This window comes from Nanorana parkeri, unplaced genomic scaffold (genome assembly GCF_000935625.1).
Source record: "Nanorana parkeri isolate BGI_ZX_2015 unplaced genomic scaffold, ASM93562v1 scaffold72, whole genome shotgun sequence".
Lineage (NCBI taxonomy): Eukaryota > Metazoa > Chordata > Amphibia > Anura > Dicroglossidae > Nanorana > Nanorana parkeri.
In genome coordinates this window covers 1,264,990-1,272,994 of record NW_017306340.1, presented here as the reverse complement: position 1 = coordinate 1,272,994, position 8,005 = coordinate 1,264,990, and positions in this window count along the sequence as shown.

The following is an 8,005-nucleotide window of genomic DNA, read 5'->3' as shown; positions in this document are numbered from 1 at the left end:
AGAACAGAATGTAGACTTCAAGGTATTCACCAGTCAAGTGTGGACAGGTTCAAACGTGCGCCTACTGTAGCCTTGTGTGCAAGCACTGTAAGAGGGAGGTTGCACATAGTCATGTAACAAGAGTTTGCCCTGCGAGAAGCCTGCTGAATATGGTTACATTGAAAACTGAGTGGACTTTTTAACTTTATTCCACCTGCAGTTTTTCCCGTGTAACAGTTTATTGTTTGATGCTACTTACTACCAGCAAACCTACATTCTTTCACATTGCATAGCAAGAACTGTATATTAAGTGTTTCCCACTTTAATCTACCATTGCGGATTACCAAAACGTTATTTCAGTATTGACTCCCCGAAAGTTGATGTTTGCATATGGCTAGGAACACCGCACATTCATATGCAGCTGTGTCATTCTCAATCACATGTTCTGAAATCTGCATAAAAGTGTTTGTCTTTTTAATTTTGGAGAAAGGTTAGAACTCCTTTCAGGTTTTTCTTTGATCCATAGCCCCATTAGGAGATTTCCCTACACTTCCTGTTCCTGGACACATGGCAGGAAGTAAGTGCAAATCTCCTCAAAATGAAGAAAAATTCTACCTTTGATAGCTATCACTACCCTTCCCTATTAGAACACATCCCCATTACTCCTCTTCTGGTGACATCTGTAACATTTTGCATTTTTCCTCATGCTCTCCAGCAACAATGGTCACCAGGATTAATAGTGAGAGTTGATCCTGCTAATGGAGACACAGACAGCAGAAAAACAACAACTTTTTTTACCTGATTGAGCTGATTGTGGATGATGTTTTATGTTCACTGATGTGAGACACTTGGATGTATAATGATTAGAATTACACTGACATGAACAGTGGGCTTGGACTTTCAAAAGCACAGTAAAATATATAGCCACCAGGTTGCTTAATGGATACGCTTTAAATGTATTTGTTATACTTACAAAGGCTCCATGCAGTTTGTCTATATTTAATTTCCTGTAATCACACACATGTGTTAAATTGCTGGGATCCTGCCATAATTTTAGGGTTTATTAGACAACATTAACTAGTTTTTAAAATGGTGCAAATAGTGAAGTAGGATTGCTATTGATGTTTATTTGCACTGCTGGATTAATACGGGATATAACTTTTGTAAAGCATGTGTCACAGATTGCTTGTTCCTTAGATGCTTTATATGCTGGTGCTTTGCCAGACGGTTCTCACCTCCTAGATTCTGTGCAGGACATGGTTGATCTCTCTCAGTGGAAGTTTTCTAGCCAAGGTTCAATGAAGCCTTTGTTAGCCTGCAGGAATATAATTTAAAGTAAGCTCATTTGTTTCCACAAAACAATTCTTTTTAAATTACTGAGGCCATCTTATTGCATAATGTACAGTGTTTAATAACTAACCATTTAAAGAGAGTAAAAATGTAAATATTCTTTGCAATATTAGGTGTCAAAACATGGGGCACTTTCTTTAAAGATATGATAAAAATGAAGTGACAATACAACTTTAAGTTTTTATTGTTGCTTGTGACCCCTTTAGGTCTCCTACATTTTGTAATAGTCACTCGCACGGGTGTTTTTATTTCTGGTAAATCCAGACATTTGCCAATGAGAGGCACAAAATTGTTGGCTCAGTTGTGTTTTAATACATGCAAGTTCATACTCTTGCAGGAGGCTCCATGACAGTTCCATGCATAGACATAATGTTTATATTATGAATGCTGTTATGCTAAATGGAATCGGTGAGGGGTTTAACAAAACCCTTATAAGTGTTTCTCATCTTTTCCTCTCCCCTTCATCGTCCTCTACCCTGTTTTGTCCCTTTCTTTCCATTCCAATGTCTTCTCTGTACCTCTCTGTCCCCTGCATCTCTTCAATGGAAACACAAAAAGCAGTAAAAGCATATGAACTTTCATCATCACTTCACCATATCAGGAGATTTCAAATGAGTATTTACAATTTGAATTTCAAATTGATATAGTCAACAGTTAATCACATGGTCCTGTAAAATAGAAGGGCAGAGGTATTTGCACAATTTAAAGTTTCAACAGGTCTGTATTATGATCTCAGCATATAAGAAGCATAGACAATCATGTTGAGGCACTCTGTGAAACCAGTTTTGTTGCAAAACATTCAGAGGGCTGTAAATTTCTGTAAATCATTCTCTTTAAAGTGGACATTTACCCCCTTCCATTAAAAATCAAATGAGCATGTGACTCTGCATGCTGATTTAAAATCATCTTACATTCATTAGTTAAACAAACGTGTTTTTTTATTTACTTACAAATAGAGTTCATCTACTTCCTGGTCCAGTTATGGCATACATTATGTAAGTGCCAAAGCCTTGCATCTTGGCAAGATTACATGAGCAGAGTTTTGCTGGGAAATCGCATCTGTAATCTAATGAGATCTCAGGGAAAGGCAGTTTCCTTCACTGAGATGATGTGTATAGTCACATGTCCTAGTCACATGTCTAGTCAAATTTGCCAGAGTTCCGGGAAGTTAATAAAGAGCTAGTAATCTGCACTTAGTTAACATGGCCACTGCCAGAAGACTGTGAAAGAAAAGAGAAATAAGGTATGCAAAGAATACAAATCCTGCAATTATCTAGAGGTATCTGTTTGTAGATTGTCATTACTAAACATTTCTAAAGGTGTGTTTATTGTTATTTTATAGATAAGGGTGACGTTCCTCTTTAAATTCTGCTTCTTCAGTAGTGATAAGCTAGCCCCACTTTGTGCTGTCCCATAGGCAGTAACGGGAAGCTTGTGCACTGAAAAGTGAATTAATCTCTAGTGAAGCCAAGATCATAAGAGAGTCTGGCACTCGCAGATCCCCCAGTGTAAGGGCAATTTTAAGTCTATTTAGGACATTTTATTTAATTGAAAATATATTATTTAATGCTTAACTAAGTAAAAGACTATATAAGTAGACATTATTTAGACAGCTTTATCAATATGATGTATGTATTATTAACACAGCTGTGGCTATGCTACACATTTCTCATCTCAGTGAAACATTCATCAAGTGTGGTATGTCATTATCATGCTGAAAAATCTCACCTTGTAATCTTTCATTGATTAATCAATACAAAAAGCATGATAGAATTAAATGACAATTATCTTCTATATGACGACTATCATCCTTTGATTTCTCTACCTCCTAGTGAGAGGAAGCTTTTTTCGGCTGCAGAGTTGATAAGCCTAGGCAAGGTACAAAGCTTTTGAAGGTACATGTTAAGCTCTCATAATATGGACAATTAACTTTTGGGAGACGGAGTACTTGAGACAGGATTTAAAAAATGATCAAACAAGATTTTACAATGCTGCCTTGTCTTGTTTCAAACAGGTTAGTATTGTATAAAAATAAAACAATTCATTTAGTGCGGAGACAAGACAATTCACCAAAAATACTAAAGCTTTTTTTTTTTTTAACAGAACCAGTCAGAAATTAGAATTCATAAGAATCTGAATCCATACTTGTAAAGTGAACCTGTGTTTTACCCATGCAAAGCAAAGCAACAGATTCACTTTAATGCCAGCCTTGGCGTCACAAAATACTTACCTTTTCTTTGCTCCCTCCAGTACTCTGTTCAGAAGCAGAAAAAGTGTGTTAATTTGTGGCGCAGTTATTTCACATGCTCAACCATACCTAAAAGTACTGGGTATTTGGAGGGGATTCCCAATACTTTTGGCAATATAGTGTGTATATATAACGGAAAATTGTATACTTACCTTCCGTAATTGCACTAAAAATGTTTGTGGTTTTCTGCCCCTTGAAGGTGATGCATGCCTTGAAGCCTGTCACTAGCTTTGCAAACAAATAAAAAGACTTTAATAGATAATGTATACTAGAGAAATAATTATTGGACCATTACTTATTTGGAAACATTTCTTAAGTGAAGTTTTTAACAGTTGGTTTGATTATTGAGTATTTTGACTGCGCATCTATACCCAGAAACAAAAAAAGTAACATATTGCAGCTTACCAATCATTAAAGGTGGTGGATGCATTAGTTTTCTTTTTTGGCTTTTTTCCCCCTTTATTTTCACCTGGTGATCCAGTCAGTAACACACGTCCTGTCCTATGGTGCTGCACTCTATAGAGGGGTCACAGAGCCACCCTTGGGCAGCAGCATTGTCATCCTGTGGGGAAGGGAGTGATAGATGGACTAATAGATGTAGATGGACTTGGCTAACAAATTAAATCTGAACTCCAGAAAACACATTTCGTGCAGTATATGTTTTTTTTTCCTTTCCAGATAAAAGTTTTAAATAAATTATTAAAAGCTGACCATTGTAAGCACCCCTGTCAGTGTTAAATGGTGTGTCTTAACTCTTCACTTTTTTGGGACAGTTTGGTCTGTTAAAGGAAGTTGAAAAATACCAGACTCACTGGCTGGATGACTGAGGGAAAATAAAAGAAAAAAAAAGCCTAAAAAATGAAAACTAATGCAGGCACCACATATAAGGATTGGTGAGCTGCAATACATTACATTTTGGAGTTTAGTCAGAGCCGGTGCTAGTGCACAAGCAGCTCAAGCAGTTGCCTGAGGGCGTCGGTGTGGAGAGCAGAAAAATTGTATCACCCGGCCAGCAGACAAACGGCTCAGATAGCTAGAGCAGTGTTATGGCTCCATCCACTGTAGTGTCAAGGCCACCCCCGCCCCTGTTCTGTGGGCACTGAATTAGGCTGCACTGTGTGTTAGCTGTGAGCCCATGTCCCATCTCTGGTCTGGAGCGTCTCATAGTAATTCCTCCCGGACGCTGTGTGTACTGTGAGAGGATCGTTCATCATGTGTCTGAACTGTCTCCTGCTTCGAGCTGTAGGTATGGGGGGAAGGGAGAGAGTGAGAGTGTCTATGTGTGTGTGTGTTTATGTGTGTGCGTGAGGGCTTGTTCACACCACTTCCAGTGCGTTCCAGCACGATTAGTTGCTAGAACGCATCCCCATGCACCCGCCCACCACAGAATGCAGGGAGCCGGCCAGGATGCATTCCAGCACGTTCCAGCAGCTAATAGTGCTGGAATGCACTGGAAGTGGTGTGAACAAGCCATGAATGCTGTTCTATACTCTGCATTGATCTACCACAGCTGCCGTACTGCAATCTTCCACCTCTGCCCCTGCTCTGATTCGCTAGATCTGCCCTAATGCGATCCTCCACATCTGTGTGAATAGAGGCAACAAGGAATGTTGTTTGTGTATTTTCCTTTATTAAAAAAGCAAACATATTATGGCCACTAGATGGAGATGAGGAGCATTGGAATAAGTATTTCCTATGCTCCTCACCTCTATCTAGTGGTCATAATACTGTATTACATTTACATTCGACCTGGAAAGAAAACATTTGTTTTTGCCTCTAATCACGAAGAGCAAACATTTACAGAGATTTGCAGGGTGAATAGCTCTGCAAATTGTTTATAACTAGACCCTGTAATGTAGTAACCAATCAAAATCAATTCATAACTTTGGCAGAGTGAATTCTGCTTTGTTCTGCATCTAGGAGTTTATTGTGAGGATGTTGAGCTGTTGCTAATGGTGACCACTAGGTGAATTGTATTGTATTGTATCATATCCCAGCTTTCTCCTTTCGCCTCCCTTAGACCATGATTAAGAAAGAGTGAATCGATTCATATATAAGGCAAGATGACAAATATCAATCCTATCCACCTAAATATATTAAGGTAGGTTTGTCCAATCTGCAAGGAATCATATAATACATGAATCGCAATTGTTTTGATTCTTGAGTTTGTGTGAATATTCGACATACTCCCGGGCTTAGTGTTTAATTTCACTATTTGTTTAGAGGCGAACAACTTTAGTTAGAATGCAGTATGTAAACCAATGTGGTATGTGCGTGTAAACAACATAATACATAATATGACAGCTGTTCAGAGATTGCTCGTTGTCTAGCAGGCAAAGGATTACTGTAAGTAGTCAAAATCCGTAAATGATTTTGATCTTCTTATCAAATTTTGTGTTCACAATATGAATAATCAGTATCACTACTATATCTAAGAAGGGTGATGAAACAGGGTCATATTATACATTTGGTGTGTAATCATTGTTAAACAGAACCTATTATATGGAAAACCAAATCACAATGTTCAAAATCATAATGCTCTTACATTTACCTTTATATCACACACGCCTCCTGTGACTCACCTCCCCTCCCGCCTCCTGTTACTATGGACGCGGCCGGAGGGGAGGTGAGTCACAGGACCCGCCCCCTCACTGTGAAGCCCGTCGGCAGTGCGGGGCCCCGGTGTTCGAACACCGGGACCCTGCACTGCCCCATATTGCAGGACCAGACCGCACTGAGACTGTGCGGCCCGGTACCATTTGATCCGCGGACCGGTACCGGTCCGCGGACCGGGTGTTGGGGACCACTGCTGTAAAGCATTGTTGAACCTCTCAGTTTGAACTTTAATTCCCAACTCTGGGTACCATAAATCATAAATTTACAGTCCCTATTAGCCCTTTACATCTAATGTGCCTTTATTTTAGTCTTGCTCCAGGAAACATGTTAGTTCAAACAGCAGAATCCCCTTAACAAAGAAATCCCATTAGTGGAGCTATCCAGTGAACAAGTAACTCTATTGTATATGGTATATCACCAGATTTTTATTTAACATAGAAAAATATAAAAGGTAAAGCACCTAATACATAACATCTAAAACATTTTTTAAAAGAAAGGCACAACTTCCCTTGAACGACCCCAGTGTACGACAGAGCAGTCGGGGTTAATTTGTCAGCAGAGTAATAGGCAGTCACTGGTAGGAATGGATACACTGCATAAAAACAGTAGATACAAATGTATCAATATGTAACAGGATTACTCACTTCATTCATCTGTGGCCACAAAATGAAAGTCCATCTAAGATTGCTGTGATGGATATGGAAGTGATATCTCAATGGAAGATGTTCCTGTGATAATTTGTAATCCCAGTGATTGTCTTTATAAAGATCGCACAATTCCTCTCATTATGAATCCGGAATAGTATCATCCCAAAAAAATGCATATATTTCCTCGCATATGGGTATAGCCTCAGGGGTTCCCCTTGTACGTGCGGCTGTACAGTGAAGTGAAGATGGATGAAGTTCCTGGGACAATGTGTCCAATGGAGCACTTTAATCAGGAGCCTGAGTGTTAAGGAATGTATGCGAGTCAGCTCCACTCAATCCAGATTTCAGGTCAATGGTCCGTGCTGTTGTTAGGCTGCATAGATTGGCCTCGCTCAATACAATCGATATAGCAGAGGCTCATAGACCCGACAATGCAATAGACTGTAAAGCAGTAAGTCCTGGGTCTCCAGAGAAGTTGGTGGCACGCTGTTAGTTCTCACTTGAGCGAGACCAGTGTTAGGTAATTTTAAAGGACCATTCACACCAAAAAAGGGAAACGTAAGTCAACAGAGGGTTCATTGACTTGTGATTGTACCTTCTGATTTCCTTCCGATCCACCATTGTGTTTTCATCTGTCTTTTAACGGTTGCTATTGCAAGGGCTATGAATAATGAATGGGTGTGAAAGGGGCTTGTTCACACCACTGTGTTGCATTACATTGCCCTGCAAAAAAGTAGTGCATGTTCTACTATTTTTTCAGTGCAATGTAATGCAATACAATGGAGTGATGTGAAATGTTGCCATTCACACCCATCCATATTTTGGGTTAACTTCCTTGGCATCCATTGATATCTATTCAAAAACAGATCACAACAGATCTCAGCAGATGACAACCAATGGCGCCATGAGCATATTTTGCTTGTTTTTTTCACACATTTTTCAGGCGTTTGCTAGGCTTGAATGCTTTTTTTTAGCCAATGGAAAACTAGTTAATAGGAGGAGGAGATGGTTGTTAGGCTCGAAATTGCATAAAACAAGCAGGTTAAAGGAGAAGTAATGGGAGAGTAGAATACACTCTTCCCAATACTTAGAGCCGACGTGTGACAATGCAGCTTTCACATAACAGCTCTATAGATTTAGTTTTTTCCATGCAGAGAGCGGTGGC